This window comes from Lissotriton helveticus, chromosome 9 (assembly GCF_964261635.1).
Source record: "Lissotriton helveticus chromosome 9, aLisHel1.1, whole genome shotgun sequence".
Classification (NCBI taxonomy): Eukaryota; Metazoa; Chordata; class Amphibia; order Caudata; family Salamandridae; genus Lissotriton; species Lissotriton helveticus.
In genome coordinates, this window is record NC_136070.1 from 267870252 (window position 1) to 267887708 (window position 17457).

The 17457-nt window shown below is 47.1% G+C and overlaps 1 long non-coding RNA gene across 1 annotated transcript in view; it reads right to left on the bottom strand.

Annotated features, from left to right (window-relative positions):
- Positions 1-475: 475 nt before the first annotated feature.
- LOC144782715 (uncharacterized) overlaps positions 476-17457 on the bottom strand; it is a 319661-nt gene continuing 302679 nt past the window's right edge. Inside the window, exon 3 of the long non-coding RNA XR_013601219.1 lies at positions 476-568. This is a non-coding gene — a long non-coding RNA (uncharacterized LOC144782715). The remainder of the gene's footprint in view (positions 569-17457) is intronic.

Sequence of the window (17457 nt, forward strand, 5' to 3'; positions counted from 1 at the left end):
TTTTAAAAGCTGGGGCCAGGTTATCATTAAACTGGATCCTCTTTAAAAGGATTAAGGGTCTGATTTAGAGTTCGGCGGACGGGTCACTCCGTCACAACAGTGACGGCTCTCCCGTTCACCAAAGTATAAATCCCGTAGGATATAATGGGATTCATATTTCGGTGGACAGGATATCCATCCATCTAAATCAGGTCCATTATCAACAGAGCCTTGATGAGGGAATCAACAGCTCATAATTTGTAATCTGCGTAATGATTGCAAAACAAAGGTTTAGGGTCAGTGAGCAAGTGAAAAAGAATGTTGCTTCATGTGGATGGCCAACAATTATTGTTTCAGAGACGTAGTCTGGCCTTGTGGAAATGAAAGCCTTGGTGAAGAAATATTTCAATTGTATTCACAGGTAAGCTTGCAAAAAAAAAAAATACTTGCCCGACACCCCTTTAAAAATTACTGAGGTAAATTCTACCCTAAGCTCCTGGCTTTATTCATTGTTAAAAACAAACTACAGAGGACCTTGCTTTGAGGTTGCAATATAACGCCTTACTGTGAGACTTCACCCAACTTTCACCTGTGGAGAAAAGAAAGGTAGAAAGTAAAAAATATTTTAGTGTTGAATTAATTAAAATCTTGACAAAAGATTGCAGTTTCACAAACATTGTATAAAAAATAGGTTACATTTATCTTTAAGACAAGGATCAAAAGTTATACATTAATTTAAAATGGCTTTCTGGGGGAGTATACAATCAGTGTGTCTGAGTTCCTGCGAATGCCTTCTTAAATTTAACTGCTCAGAGTTTTTTAAAAGGAGCTGTCAGTACCTGTCTTGTGATCAAATAAGCCTCTTGGTCTTTAGACCACAGTAGAGCTAGGTGAGGCTTAGTCCCAATAGCTAACCAGTGGATTTTCTGATTGTTTTCTTTTGTACAATGATACATTCTTTGGTGGCTCGCTGCTCAGCTGGAAGATTTCAAGCTTTGCAGAATAGAAGTCGATGACTTACTGATTCTAGTATTGGAGGGTTTGATCCGGGATAGTATAGTTGTTAGCTATTTTCTCTTGTACTTTCACGCAATCTTTAAATAATTGGCAGCCCAGTTGTATGTTAAAGCCTTCTTAGCTAGCAGTCATTGCATGGCAGCACGTTTTTATTTTCAGAGAGTTAAACAATGGTCCGTTTTAGGAGACAGTCTATCCTCGCTAAATCCTGAGCAGCTACACAAAAGGTGGAGTGTAATTTCAAGAGGATATACAGCTTTTGTGCAGGTCTTTTGGCTGCCATGGGAAAATATATACTTCAATGAGTGAGCGAGCAGTGGCAGGGCTCACAGCGGCTTTGCGCGCAGGCATTGTGTTTTAATAGCGCTTACGCTGTGCTTTTAACTACGAACTGTGCTGCACAGTAAATTTTAATTTGTTTACCCTGATTATTTGGCGGCTGCACTTTTAGCGGTGATTCCGCTGGGGTCAAGTCCATAGTGGGCTGAGGCTTCGTTAATCCCCCCCGTGGCCCCCGTGTCCCCGTGTCCCCCGACTCACCGGCGCATTGGGGTGGCTGTCTTGTCTTCCCTCCTCCACGCCTCGGTCCGACAGGGTGGCTAGCACCGTTGAGCGGAGGGCGTGGAGGTGAGAGACAGTCACTTCCGCTTCTGCTTGTGAGTGACCGGTTAGCGGTCTAGTGGCTGTGAGGCAGACGGGCTGAGGGCTTCAAAAGGAGGATGTCCTCCCGGAAGCGCAGCGGACGAGCGCAGCGGGCGCGACGAAGGCGCGCCGAAGTGTCGCCAAAGTCGAGCCCGTCTGCGCCCGTCCGCGGCCGACTGCGGGCTAGGGCGATAATCCCTGTTCCTAAGGATAAGATCTATTGGAACAGAGAGCAGCTCCTCAGCCTACGTCCGGAGACTACGTGTTCCCGTATGTATGGTATGTCAAGTGAGGTTGAGGAGTGTGGCCAATGTCGGTATCGGTTTACCACCGCGCCGGATACAACCGGGGAGTATGCCGCGCTATTTTGCGGTCTCCTTAATGTAAGGTCATTGCGTAAGCACAGACTCAACATATTCGAGCTGCTCACGGAGAGAAAGTTCGATCTTCTGTTCCTCACGGAAACGTGGTTGGACCAGTTTTCCGACTCAGATATCATTGAGGCCATGCCTGACAATTACTCCATGGTCAGGTAGGATAGGCCTGTAGGGAAGGGAGGGGGAATAGCGATCCTTTTTAAGAAAAGTCTTGACTGCGCACTGGAGTCTACCCCGGTAGCGGAGAGTGAAGCAGGTGCTTTTAACATACAATTAAATGGGGGGATGGCGATTAAAGGTTTTCTTGTTTATCGACCTCCTGGGCCTTGTACCAAGTTTAGGGAGAGCCTGGTAGAGAGTCTTACTGAGGCAGCGTTACGTAGGGACAAATTTCTTTTACTGGGAGATTTGAATTTACATCTCAATAGCCCAGAGGATAAAGGAGCGGAGGAGTTCTGTAGGGACATCCAAGCACTTCAGCTGGAACTCAAGCTCTCCTGTCCCACACATCGCCAAGGCCACCTGCTGGACCCGGTATTTGCAAACTGGGGAGGGGTTCAGGTTTCTACAATTGAGCCGATCCCCTGGACAGACCACTTTCTGGTGGCATTCTCTATAAATAGTATAAAACCTATAAAGCAGAGTCAGCCACCCCTGAACTATCTAAGGAGGAAGTGGGCAAAATTCTCCTTGGAGGATTTTAATTTAGCACTGACAAGGGAAGGCCAGCCTGGAGGTGCGGATATAGAATCTGCTGTCTTTAACTTGAACAGGCGCATCACTGAGGCGTTAGATCAGACAGCGCCACTCTGCCGCACATCTGAGGGTGGCCGCAAGGAAAGATCTGCTCCTTGGTTCAATGGAGAGCTGCGGCGGACAAAGGCAGAGTGTAAGCGTGCTGAACGAGCCTGGAGGGTATCTTATGATGCTCAGGCCAGGGAACTGTTCTTAGCAAAAAGGAGGCTGCATCATGGACTGATTAAAAAGTCGAAGGCAGCCTTTTATGCAGGGAAAATTCTAGGGGCTAAAAACTCTGCTAAGGAGCTCTTCTGTATCTATAAGTCATTGACCACAATCGATTCGTCCGCTGACCCGAAGAGCTGTTCGATTGAAACATGTGACCGCATCGCTAACTATTTCTCCACCAAAGTCGAGAAAATCTACTCGACCTTCCCCAATCCTCCTACTATAGGGGTTGAGCTTGAAGCTACATCTGTGGGTAGGGAGATCCTAGGCTCACTTACAAATTTCACCACGCCACCTCCTGAGGAGCTGGTCAGGACGTGCCTTTCGGTAAAATCTGGCTCCCCTATGGACCCGGTGTCTCCCAAGCGGTTGGGGGACAGTCTGAGTGTCCTGGAGCCTTACATAAGGCGCGTCTTGGATATCTCCTTCGAATCTGGCACACTTCCTGAGGGGTGGAAACAGGCGGTGGTACTCCCCCTCCGAAAGAAACCTCACATTGGCTTTGAGGTGTTGGAAAATCTGAGGCCCATCTCACTCCTACCTTTTCTGTCCAAAGTGGCTGAGAAGGTGGTGAACACCCAAATTATGAAGCATGTAGAGGAGGTGGGTTTGCTCCACGATACGCAGTTTGGTTTCAGACCGCGTCATTCCACAGAGTCCGCCCTGCTCATGGCAACAGAACATCTGAGACAGGGCGTAGACGAGGGGCAAACCATGGCCTTGATCCTGCTTGACCTCAGCGCGGCGTTCGACACTGTAGCACATTCCACCTTGCTGCAGTGTCTGAGCAAAGGTGGCATCGATGGCACCGCGTTGAGGTGGATCCAGGACTTCCTCACAGGAAGGAGATTTCAAGTGAGGCAGGGCGACTACTACTCCAAAGGGGTGTCGTTGGGTCAGGGCGTGCCGCAGGGCTCGTCCCTGAGCCCGACCCTTTTTAACTTGTATGTGGCGCCCGTTGCATCAATTGTGGAGAGCTATGGCCTCCAATTGGTGACATATGCTGACGATACGCAGCTGGTCATCTCCCTGTCGCACGCGCCCTGTCTTGCTGCAGATGGCTTCCAGTCGTGCATGAAAGATCTTGCCGATTGGATGGCCATGAATTGTCTGAAGTTAAACGGCAGCAAGACAGAGGTGCTGGTGGTAGGGAGAGCCCAGTCGGCTTGGTCATCAGCCTGGTGGCCATCCTGTCTCGGATCTACTCCTACCCCTTGTCAGGAGGCCAAAAATCTTGGCGTTTGGTTCGATGCGGCTCTTACCTTCGGGCCTCAGATCAATCGGGTGGTCGGAGTCTGTTTTGGGGTCCTGAAGAGACTGAAGAAGGTTTTAGACCTTCTGCCATTGGAAGCGCGTCAAACCTTAGTGCATGCCTTGGTGACCGCAAGGCTTGACTACGCGAACTTGCTGTACCTTGGGGCACCGAGTAAAAGCGTTGCACGTCTTCAAATGCTGCAGAATGCGGCGGGACGCCTGATTCTTAGGCTGCCCAAAAGGGCGCCCTCGAAGCTGGCTCTACAAAAACTTCACTGGCTTCCGGTAAAGAGCAGAATTGAGTACAAAGCTCTCTGCACGTGTCATCGGATTTTGTATGGTAGGGCGCCCCGACCTTTGCAGAAACTGATCGAAGCCTATGAACCTCCTAGAGCGCTTAGATCTGCGGGCGGAGGACTGCTAAGGACTCCCAGGGTAAAGAAAGCTTGCATGGGAGGCAGGTCCTTTAGGCACTTGGCCCCCAACCACTGGAACAAACTCCCAGTAGACCTTCGCCTGGAACAAACAGAAACGAGATTCCGAGCTAAGTTAAAAACCTACCTCTACACCAGATAATTTTGGCCTGCTAGTACTGTTTTCCTTGTTTTTTGCTTTTCTTACCGTCAGCGCGGGGACACGCCGGTGCGCGTAACTCAGCGCTTTACAAATGCCCCTATTATTATTATTATTAATGGAATTGAGCCAAATCGATATTAGGGAAATGTAATCTTGACTCTACATGAAAATGGTTGCTTTAGATCGAAAATGGTTGCTTCGGTGAAAAGGAACTCCATCAAAACTGATATTTGCCAATCATTAACCCCTTGCCTGCGCTGAACGTTCCGCGCTAGTGCGGAACGTTCTATTGAGCGGGCGGGGCCGCGACGTTCAACGGACGTGCGCAGCACTACTGAGGTAGTGCACACTACATCCGCTGAACGTCGGCAGCTGCGATGGGGTTAATTTAGTAATTCAGCCATGTTGCTGCTAATACTTCTTTAAGTTGATTAATGAATCAATAAGCAAATTCTTGTGGGGCAATATACGACCCATTTAGAAAAGCACTCTGCTACTGGTGAATGGAATCTGGAGTGCTTTCTGTGCCAGACATATACACTCATTAGTTTATAGCAGATACAACCTAAACCAAATATTTAAACCACTAAGTAGCATGATTGTTTCAGCCTGTTTTGGGTGCAAATATGAATTTAAAAGAAAATATCATACAATCAGAACTATAATACTATAATTAGGCATGGGTGGTGAACTCCGTTCGCAGAGTTTGTGGAGTTCCCTGCGCTTCGCGGAGTGCAGAAAACTCTGCTGCTAATAGTGCAGCAAAGTTTTTTCTCCACTCGCGTACTGTAAGTTCACGAGCTGCCGCTCGGGTAGAATTTCTAACCGAGTGGCAGGAAGACCAGCGCGAACGGCAGTTTGCACTGCACTCCACCACTTACAGAACTCCGTGGCATATTTTTGTCTCTTCCCGGAGTTCAGCATAGCGAAACTCCGCGAACTATGCCCAGGTCTGCCTATAACCAGGTTTTGAAAGTACAGCAGAGACACATGTGACACTCAGTACTCCAATTTTGCTAAACTGATTCTTTTCATTTGACTAAAAAAACTGTCCACAAGCAAATAAAATATTATTTTATGCGATAACAACCCAGGTCATACAAACAAAATTAGAATACCCTTTGGATTCCCTAATAATTATGTCCACTATGTTGCTCAGTGTTAATGAAAAATACCCTAATATTTAATTATTCTACCTCATCTGATTTAAAATTAATCTAAATTAGGATTATACATTTTATTAGTGTTAGTTCTACTTAAACTAACATCAAGAGTACACTTTCGAAAGCTCACGTGGTAGACTGATGCTGACAAACTGCCAGATAAGATAAATTGTAGTAACTTTATTAACTTGTGTAATTTCATTTGCACAAGCAGTGATGAGTTTGAGGAGGGCTCTCTTAATAAAATAGGGAAAAAAGTTATTTACAGAAAACCAATAAGAGTTATTTAAGCATACTCAGAAATATGCCAAAACCCATCATTTCGGCAGAGATGCCCCGATAAACCCTAGTGTAACTGGATTGTACGCTGTAAATGATGTTTCAATTTTAATCTCACTTTAATATCACTGATATTTTACTGATGGGTAAATTTTTAGCAAGCTTATTCTAATGTTTTGCTCTGGAGTTATCAAATATATTTTTAACATTACTAAAATTATATTTAAAGCATACTTACTTAAAGGAGCTTCCAGACAGCCTTCATTATCTATTGGTCTGTTGTTGTCATTCTCATTTTCCTTCCACCCACTAAACCATACAGCATGGGGGCAATGGGTCAGCTCACTTCAGCCATTGGCTGATTTCAGTGTGAGTGATGACACTCTGCTCTTTCACAAGGAGCACGTATTCACAAGTAAAGTAGTTCCCTTTAGTGCCAGGCACTACTATGGCCAGGTTTGTGATTGCTGAGACACAAAACTATTTTGGCTTTTAGACAAAAATATTTCAATACTATCATGCCCCAGTGTTTAGTATGGCCTGTAGCAGACCTCTCTTCAGCAATGTTGGTTCCTGGAGAACTTCATTTGTTTTAACAATGTTAAGAAACAGGTTGCTAAAGGTGTCCTGTTCAAATCTGGTTCCCCTGTTAAATCCCTACTTCGAAGGTTTCTTCCATCATAGTAGCTGTGATCAGCCACAGATAGTGTCTGCCCAGGGCCTAAAAAAGCATTTACGGTACCAATACTGAAACAAGCATTGGCATAGGCTTGTGTTTTACGTCCTGGCTGAAATGAATGCTTTAAAAGTGGGGCATCCAGTCTAATAATGGACCCGGCAGTTATTTTTAGCAGCATCTCAGATATGGGTCTTTATCAGTCAAACATGCGGATTGTGTTCCAGTGCATTCAGTGGTGCCAGCACTTTGTGTGCTTTACGTTCAGAGCTGCATCCTGTAGGGAGTAAGACAGGCCTCCTATTTTCAGTTTTGTCTGGCCCAACACAAATGCCCCACTTAATGGACCAGCAGCACTTATTTTGTTCGAGTCTAACAGTGGCTGGGAACTAGCTGAAGCCTAACATTTGATGCTGATGTCACTCGAAGAAACAAGGACACTCACCATGTCACTTTGAAGTGCTTAATCGATGTGCTTACTCGATAAACTGATTTGTAAGCAGTTTTTTTTGACTTTTTGAAGCTTTATATGCAACAATATGTACGCACTGTCTGAATGTCAGGAACATCAGTCTGTATAATTAAATATAAGGCACTTTTAGAAAGGTAATTTTCAGCAACTTATGAATATCAAAAGATTGAGAAAATAAACAGCGAGGTAGTAAACTGTTGTCTTGCAGCTCCCTAGTGCCAGGTCAAAACTCACTATGTTGTATGACAAAGAATATTCTCTTCTAATTTAACACAGGGCCTTCTGCATCAAATGTTGTAACTGACTGAACTATTTACATAAAATACAAATCTGTGTCCTGCATGCTACAGGTTGCGTTTTGCAGCAGCCACACTAACGCTGTATGTGTGCATTTGTATAGTGAACCAAACCGTGACTAGAATACACGCAGATCTCTCCACAATGTGCATTAACCACTAGAGTTATCTTACTGCTCTTACACCATGGAACTTTCTGGATGACCTACTGTCACATTTGTCTTTGTTGCCAATTTCTTTGGGGCAGAGCTTAAAAATAATGCAATTGACTGTAAAACTCAGCTCCTCATGACTCAGACCCTCTTGTGCCCGATCCCTTTCTACTGCAACCGCTCTAGCCCAAATTTACAGGATCCCAGAGAAAATATTTTTTATTTTTAGCACAGACTAAAAGATTTAGAATACCCTTTTGTACACTATTCACATAAACATAAATATGTTTTGCATGGCGCTACAGACGATGGCCAATATGTACTTTTATCACTATTAGTGACAGCATCTGGAATATTTTTAATGGGTTTAGCTAGTGTGTCCAGTGAGATTTTGTAAGCCTCATTGTGTAACTATGACAACTCACAATAACAACGAAACAAAGAATCAGTGTATCTGCACTGTCCTTTCTGGGGCAGGGGAGAGAATATTGACTCAGCATTGTACTAGGAAAGGTGGGGGTTGTATGGAAACCGTCTGCGATACACAGATTGGAGCTGACCAATCACAGGCAGGAAACCCCTACCCAAAATCATTATACGTCTCTGCACTATAGAGGTATCCTTTCACTTGCACGGATGTATATCATTGTATGTTTTAAAAGACGATGGTATTCGTGGCTAACTTTTCTAACGGGCGTGTGTACTTCACCACTCCCACAGTGAGCACATTGCACCATATTCAGAGACAGTTTACCTCAGTCTTGGCTTCAAAGGGGCCCTCGCTTCACCACTGTCATAGGGGCCCTCGCTTCACCAAATCAAAGGGGCCCACCCTTGTGCACACACACCCTTGCTTCACCATGATCATACGGGCCCTCGCTGCATCACAATTGAAGGGGCCCTCAATTCACCACAATCAAAGGGGGACATCACTTCACCACAATTGTAGGGGTCCTCCCTGCACCCCAATCAAAGGGGCCCTCGCTACACCCCAATCAAAGGGGCCCTCGCTACACCCCAATCAAAGGGGCCCTCGCTACACCCCAATCAAAGGGGCCCTCGCTTCACCACAATCGAAGGGGGCCCTCACTTCACCACATCAAAATGGTCCACCCTTGTGCACACACACTCTCGCAACACCATGATCGAAGGGCCATTGCTTCATCACAATCGAAGGGGTCCTCAATTCACCACAATTGAAGGGGCCCTCGAGTCACCAAAATCGATGGGGCCTGAGTTTCACCACAATCAAATGGGCCCTCAATTCACCACACTCGAAGGGCCCTCGCTTCACCACAATCGAAGGGGCCCTCGCTTCACCACAATCTTAGTGGCCCTCGCTTCACAACAATCGAAGAGGCCCTGGCTTCATCAAAATCAAAGGGGCCCTCGCTTCACCACAATCACAGAGGCCCATGCTAAAGCACACTCACCCTCACTTCACCACGATCAAAGGGGCCCTAACATCAGCACAGTTACAAAGGCCTTCCCGACAACACTTGGCAGGGCGGTCACTCCAAACATGTAAAATAACATGAGGTGTTGTAAAAGCGCACCTTCACCCAGAAGGGTATCTTGGCGCTGAATGACAGATGTTTATTGTTACCCAACTCAGTGATACTCATTTTATTGACATCAGGCGGATGAAAGGCTGACATCATGGACATCAGGAGGATGAAAGGCTGAGTGGACCGTCCAGGATTAGAACATGTGACCATGAGGCCATATACAGGCCTCTACTACAGTGTACCCATTAGTCCACTAAGCCACCAGACATGTTCTGCACTGCAGCACATTCAGTTGCGTCTTAGCATCACCACAACCACAGATGCTCTCGCTTCATCACAATACCAGGACCCCCCATTTCGACACAATTGCAGAAACTCTCGCTCTTCGCCACAATCACAGGACACTTGCTCACGACAATCACGGGAGTCCTTCGCTAACAACCACAATCCTCGGGGTTCTCACTTCACCGCCTCCCACGAACGCACGCATTGAATTGTGGTCCGGTGGGGGCTGTGGGAGAGGAAGCGCGCGCGCTGCTGCAGGAATTTCCATTTTACTGGGCCCACAATAGACTCGACCAGGTCACTTCCTCTCCGTAGGGGGCATCAGATGTGTCCAAACCATTTCCCTGCATATAAAACGCCCTGCTGTTTTCCTTCCTCTGCCTTGCAGTGCTCCCGGTTTCTCATGTGTACATTCTCCGTTCCTAGGTCGGTTCTTGGCATTCTGCGACAGCCCCCTCCTAACCCCTGCACTCCTGTTCTTATCATACATACCTGTCGAGCGTGGGTTCTACCGGCCGCCGCCCCTCCACCCCTCACAGCCTACACTGACACATCGAATGCCCCTCCTTGTGAAACCTGAGAGTTGTGGACTAAAGGGTGCTATATTCGACAGTGAGACCGATTAGGGGTTCCTGGTGTGAGACCCCATTGTAGTCTATGAGGCCAATGGGTAGGCAGGAAGCCCAAAATTAGCTAAAGTGTGAGATCCATATTGGCTGAAACATTAGGGTGGCTTCCGGGTTTACCAAACTGAACAATGACCGGTTCCAGGGGGTGCTCAATACGTTGCTTTGCTATTTTATTTTCTTTGTGGCAGGAAATCCATTTTCCCTTACAGTGCTACGGATATTACACGTTTGCATGTAAATCACCACTCAGCATCAGATTGTGCTGTTTTTTTCCGGGGGGGGGGGGGGGTCGTGAACACTACTAAATGATGCGTTTATATTCAGACTCTACTTCCTGGAACGCAGGTTCCCTCAAACTCATACCTGAACAAACATTTCTTGAAACTTAGAAGACGCATGAAAAGCTTGTTCCAGAAAGCAATAAGGTTTAACACACCTTGATGGCCGCGGTGTGTGCCAGGCGGCGTGAGCCGCTCTGACAGGCCGTCTGCTGCCATTTGGCTGCCGGGCTCCTTCCTGTTTGCACACCAATCCTCCCGCCCTCCATTAGCGCTTCGAAACGACTGCAAAGTGTCACTAAACGCTCTCCAAACAAACCCAATCAAATAAATAAAATAACCCAGGATACCAGGGCAACTGTGGACTGTATGAAGTATGAGAGAGCGCGGGGCTAACCTGGCCTCCAACTCTACTCTTTCCTACCCAGGCTGTGCTGGCCAGGGACCAACCAGGCTGTGCTGGCCAGGGACCGACCAGGCTGTGCTATCCGGGGACCGACCAGGCTGTGCTGGCCATGGACCGACCAGGCTGTGCTGGCCAGGGACCGACCAGGCAGTGCTGACCCTGGATCTACCAGGCAGCGCTGGCCATGGACCGACCAGGCAGTGCGGGCCAGGGACCGACCAGGCAGTGCTGGCCAGGGACCGACCAGGCAGTGCTGGCCAGGGACCGACCAGGCAGTGCTGGCCAGGGACCGACCAGGCCGTGCTGTCCCCAGGCCTGGGCGCCTGCTGGCATCGGTGTTCAGATTCACTTTCAGTCGGATTTGTAACACAGGCCGCTGTAGTCTCTGCGGCACAGGGGCCCGGCCTCAGCCTGCAAGCGCCCCCCCCCCTACAACCCAATGCCACCGAATCTGTGAGCAATTGCAGGCTCAGGGGCCCCTCATCACATTCGACTCGGGGTCCCTTCGTTTTGCGTCATGCCGCTGCACAGTGTGTCGCCCCCGGGAAGGGGCGACAGGCAGTAAATCTGCCAGGGTCACAAAGAAGGTCACCCATGCATAAGAGGCGCAGTGTGAGCTCTGACCTTGGGCCCTGTTCCAAACTTGGCGGGCGGGGGAGGGGGTGGGGAGGGGCAGCAGGCAAAACCCGGATGCTACATTAGAACATGTGAGACGCTAAAGTGCCTTTTGTAATTCGTGACAGTCCTACCCCCGCCAAATACGGATTACAAAAAACAGCCAGCAGGGGGTGCTAAACAAGATGACAGGATTGAACAAAGTCTGGCCTGCACAAAGAGAAGATTGAATCCTGGGCAACACGTGAAAGTCACCAGGGTGTCCACGTGCCTTGGTTCGGAAATGGGCCATGGGAGGGGGTCTTTTCAGTTGTCAGTCTCTTTGCATACGTCAGTCTGAGGGAGGTGTTGTTCACAGTTCGAGTACACAACCATAGCCTCCCCCTTCTGAGACAAGCCAGGCTGACTTATACTAGGTCCCCTGTGACTAGAGACGTGCTTGTGAAAAAGCCATGTCAAGTAAACAGGCTGCGGGCCTGCAATTAAGCTGATTAAAAGAAAAGGCACTAGAGAAAAAAATCTACTGCTACATGCCGGGTATAAGTGCCAATCATGACGTGAATACCAACGTCAATGGCAAAGCCACATGCCAGGTATGCGACTGCCACTAACCCGGCCCTAGCATCTTTTCAGATACACACACTAGCCATCAGAACTTCCTATATGCCAGTCCATCTGTTCCTCCTTAAGGCATGCTTGAGTTTCTAGTTCGATTGTGATCCCTGTCTCACACCCGTGTGCGCAGGGCTTCCAATTAGAGAGAGTTTAGAAGTTGCCTTAAAGTTTTGAAGGGCAACCATGTTGGAATTTAATGGGAAATAAATACTGAGATTTGCGAACTGCAGTGCAGCAAGCACCGACATCTGCATGGTCCGGCCCATTTTCAGTACAAAATTCTGAATATGCGATAACAAGCCTCTTCTTGCACTGGGATCTGAATTACCGCTGAGGCAACGTTACCTTACCCAATAACTAATGAGGCCAATACAGTTAACATCTCCTGTCAAAATTCGTCAAACCTGCCGCAATATAGCATGCACCTTATACCAGGACATACAGATTTTGATGCATTAACCTCCAAAATCCACGTTATTCCCCATTACTGGAAAAAATGACTTAATAGTTGCAATTTACCACATCCTTCATTAGCGCTAGGCCGTACGAGTAGGGGCAAAAGTGGTGGCAGAAATGTAGGAGAATGCTTCATTTCAAAAAGATAATTCACGAAACAGAAATGCCTCGAGGGGCCACTCGAAATGTATTCAGGGCACTTTCGTTTTTATGAGAATCTGGTAAGGGCAGGAGTTTCAAGGTAATTTCCCCCCAAATAGTGTACAGTCACATTCATATGTACTTAGCGGAGGAATCGGTGAACTGTTCTCTTTAGTGCACCTAATGCTTTTGCTTATTTCCCACACATTCGCCTTAATTCCGAATGTTTTCTTTCTCGCATAAGGCTTGTTAAATATGTTACATGAACCGATGTGAACAAAAAATGAGTTGCATGCCTCTGCGATACCAGACCAGACTTGTAGTAAAAGTTGTATCATAGTGGCCTGGTTGAAGTAGTGAATAGGGTACTATCACGAGAAGTGACAATATTGATTCATGGATAGATGTTTGCAAAAACGGTCAAAAGTATTTAACCCCTTCGGTGCTGATGACGGAACCGCTCCGTCATCACCCGCGGTCGCGCTGTGCTGATGACGGAGCGGTTCCGTCATGGCCCGCCCAGCTCGATAGAACACTCATGCGTGGCGCGAATTCCGCGCCTGCGCTGAGGGTTCTATTGAGCGGGGCGGGCCATGACGGAACCGCTCCGTCACGAGCACAGCTCAACCGACGCTGGTGACGGAGCGGTTCCGTCACCAGCATGCACCCGCCGCGCGGCCGCCCCACACCCTTAGCACTGCGGCGGAATAGCCGCCGCAGTGAAGCTGTTAATGTTTGTCTTTTGTATTGCAATAATTGTTTTCTACACTTGTAAATAATTGTTTTTCAGCACTTGTAAATATATGCCTCTGTGCAGGACAACGAGTAAACCTCGGACTTTTTTCTAAATATGGTTAAAAAACTTTCTTTCCAATATCCCATATAGAACAAGTAAAGCGCACAAGGAAGAATACCTTAGGGTGAAACTCTGCTCTAAAAAATAAAGTTGCAGAACAAAAACAGTGACCGGGTCTTTCTTTTGAAAAAAATATTATATGTTGTCCTACCCGGCCACAGTATAGGACACAACCCCATGTGTAGTAAAATTTGCTTATTTCCCAGCATGATGTTTCCTAGCTGGAGATGAGGTCTTCGATCATCTCAGTCGAACAGGTAAGCCTAAAGTACTAACTCAAAGCCAAACCTGGACTAATATGTGATTTCCCTGGAAACATGTAGTCAGCTAGTAAACACATGCATCACACCGAGTAGGCCTGGCACAGTCCTTGGCCTAGTTTGACCAGTTATCAGGTGTGTGGCTCCAACTAGGTCAACTAAAACGAATCAAAACTACAACTCCCAGACTAAAGTGATGTAAAAGTAAAGTCTGGAAATGGAAAATGGGTGTCCAGGTGACATGGAGGCATCTGAACACCCTTCCTGTGGCCTCAACCTTCGAACCCACAAATCACTAAGGCTGACACTCTCATACAACAGAGGCACCCCCACCTACTAACCTACTGCACGACTTTACAAACACAATGAGTAAGTAGCTACTGGTCTGTGAGGGGAAGCTCGGAACCATTTGCAAAGCCATGGGTCGGTCCACCTAAGGCGAAGTACTGCTGAGGTTACCAGATGACTTCATGCTACAAAGGAAACAGGGCTCGAGTTCTAGTAAACAAACTATTTTTATCATGACTTTTAGCCCAAGTAGTTTAATTGAAATGAACCAAGGAGACATCTCGCAGGAAGCATTAAGTTGTAAAAGACATAGACAGGTATGGGAAATGGAGTTCGCAAGAGCAAGGACGGTGCTCTGGTAATTACGCCAGATTGTGCACCATGCAAATGTCAAATAACAATACTGTTTCTAAGGTTAAAGTAATCCAAAAAAATGCTTTACTATTCTGTTTACCGCTCCCCACCCCCCCCAAAAAAAGGCCATGTTGATGAAATGCGGGCCAGTGGCCTCCCCGCGCAGGGCGGGTGCGTCTGACATTCCTCCACAGTTCACAGGCGGGAGAGCGTCCACGGGGCGGCCACTGAGACCGGAAGTCCTGCTCTCTGGCGTACCTACAGTTGGGTGAGTCAGTCTCGCTAACGCATGTGTCATTGTGGCTTTCGGCAGCTTCCCCTTTAAACACACACTATTGTGCAGGGCTCGTTAGTGCTCCCCCCGGCCCCTCCCCAGCAGCCAGAGACTTCCTCTGCACTCTGCAGAAGGCTTGTCTTCAGTTTACCGCCCTGCCCCAGTGATATCACTGTTTGCAGTCTGCGCTGCAGGGAAGGAGAGGGTGTTCCTGGCACAAACCCCGGGCTCCAGAGCAATCAAGGAATGCAAAATATACGGCGGATGTTGAGGGAGATTTCAAAAGTCTTATTCATGGCCGCTCTCTGAAGGCCACGGAGAAGGGGAGGGGGGCGCAGCACGAGGGGGGAGCAGCGAGGGCAGAAACAGGCTCCATGGAAGAGAGCTGAAACACTGCCCTTATTGTTTGCAGCCACGTCACGAGTGGCACCTTCGAAGTCTGGCCTCGCTCTTTATCCGCAGTATTCTGCATGCTGAGGCTTGTGTCCTGCTTTAGGCGCGGCCTACAAGTCCCAGCATGCTACTTGTTGGCTAAACAAAGCAGAGCTGGCCGAAGGTATCAGCCACAATATAGAAGATGTGTGGTGGCTTAATTAATTAAGGCCTTTGAGCGCCAGAGGGCAAGCCTCGACTGCCAACGCAGCTGGCACTTTTAATGCCCCACATATAAATGTATTGTGTCTAAGCACTAGATTTACTGAAGGTTAGGTGTTGCTTGCTATGAATGTGAAGTAAGATGAATAAATAATGATATTTAGCTTTGATAACGCTTACTGCCACAGTTCTATACATATATGTTAATATTACCTCCCAATAAATATAGTTTATATAATTAGTCTAGGAACGTCTGAATGTTTTTTTATTAAAGTCCAGTCTCAAGATGCAGCAACATAATAATAAAAAAAGATAATTCTACCCCAGGCCTGCAAGCACATTCTACAAACACTATCCTCCAGGCCCTAAAAAACTTAGCAAAACCTATTAAAACCATAGCAATAATCAATATGCCACATATACAACAATAAGTATCAAAAATAAATACAGAATACACAATTCACATGGCAAAATCCCTATAAAAGATCATCCAATAACATATTACAGGAATAAGTAAACCCTGTCAATGTAAATAATGCAAACCAATAATTGTAATCCGATTATGGATAATAACGTGCAAATATACCATTCCACATGACGTGCAAATTAATTCTGTTCGTATTGCCCTGGAAGCCTCAGCATGTTTCAGAGCTCCCACCAGGTCCCTAAACCTGTTCAAGATTCACCTGTTCTCCTGGGGCGGTGTCGTAGGACCAAATCAGTGGTAGCAAACCACAGAAACAATTAGAGGCTGACCAGGTAGCCCACGTCACCGGGGGCAGCATGCTTTCCTTTTGAAAATGATTGTTTTCTGGTGTGTTAGTAGTGGCTTGAAGACTAGATTGTACTAGGTTGTGAACAGGGTCGGACTGGCCGTAGTGGGCACCAGGCATTTCCCCGGTGGGCTGCCAGGGTGGGGGCCAACAATATCGCCCCCTGTAACAAAATCAGCCGAAATTGGCCCTTGTAAACAGCTCAGCCGCCCTGACCCCCAGGGGGACCGGCCGAGCAGTTTGCCAAGAAGACCGATTTCCGGTCCCAGTCCGGCCCTGGTTGTGAAACAAAAACCAAGGACTAGAAATCGTGCCTGTGATGACATGGAGCCATCTGGTAGCTTTAATTAATTATGAAGTGTACAGAGTGCTGGAAAGTAGGGAAGACTGCATCGGATCCTGGTCCAGGCAGCTATTTCTGGACCAGATCTGGGATCCGCCTGACCCAGGGATATATGCTGAATTTTTTCTGATGTTATTTCCCAACACCAGGACACAATTCACCCGCGCCTGCAATATGTCTGCATTCTGTTGGGTGCACCAACCTGCAGACAGAGAGGACACTTTCTTATTTCCACGTCAAGCTGGGCCTAGAGCAAAGGACTGATTTAAAGGCCCATCAGCCATACTTTTACGCAATTATCATCCAGACTGGGAGCCATATGGAGCCTAACACCTAGATGCTAATGCAATGGAGGGAAACAAAGACACATAGCATATCACTTCAAAAGAATGGAGAGAGACTATAACTAAAAGGCCGGTTTTTAACTTTGTTCAACACCCCCCCTTGTAAGAGTTGTGCATGCACTGTATGAATGCAAGATTTATCTATGTGCATGAGTAATTACACTAATAATGATTTAAATGGCACTTATTCATTTATTTTTTTATTTTGTTCTTTTATAGCGCTACTCATTCCAAAGTAGGGCGTCAAGAGCTTTACATCACACACAGATAGACAGTAAATTACAAACGTGTGCAAATCAATGTACAGGAAATGTTAGATAACACAATCAGGTTTCAGGTTCCTTGAGAAGCTGCCCTCAGCTAGATTCATGGGCGCAATATCTAGCTAGGGCCTCAATTCTCCCCCGAATGCCCATGTTTGTTTCTTTTATGTTTGTTCCTGTGGGCGCCTGAGGTGCGTACCGAGATGGTCGCTGAAGCGAGACAGAGAACAGAGAGAGTCTTTTCTCTCTAACTGTGCAACATTGCCATCCAGCGGCCAAGGGAGGCATTATTACAACTTTTGCTTCACAGCCAAACTGTGTACATC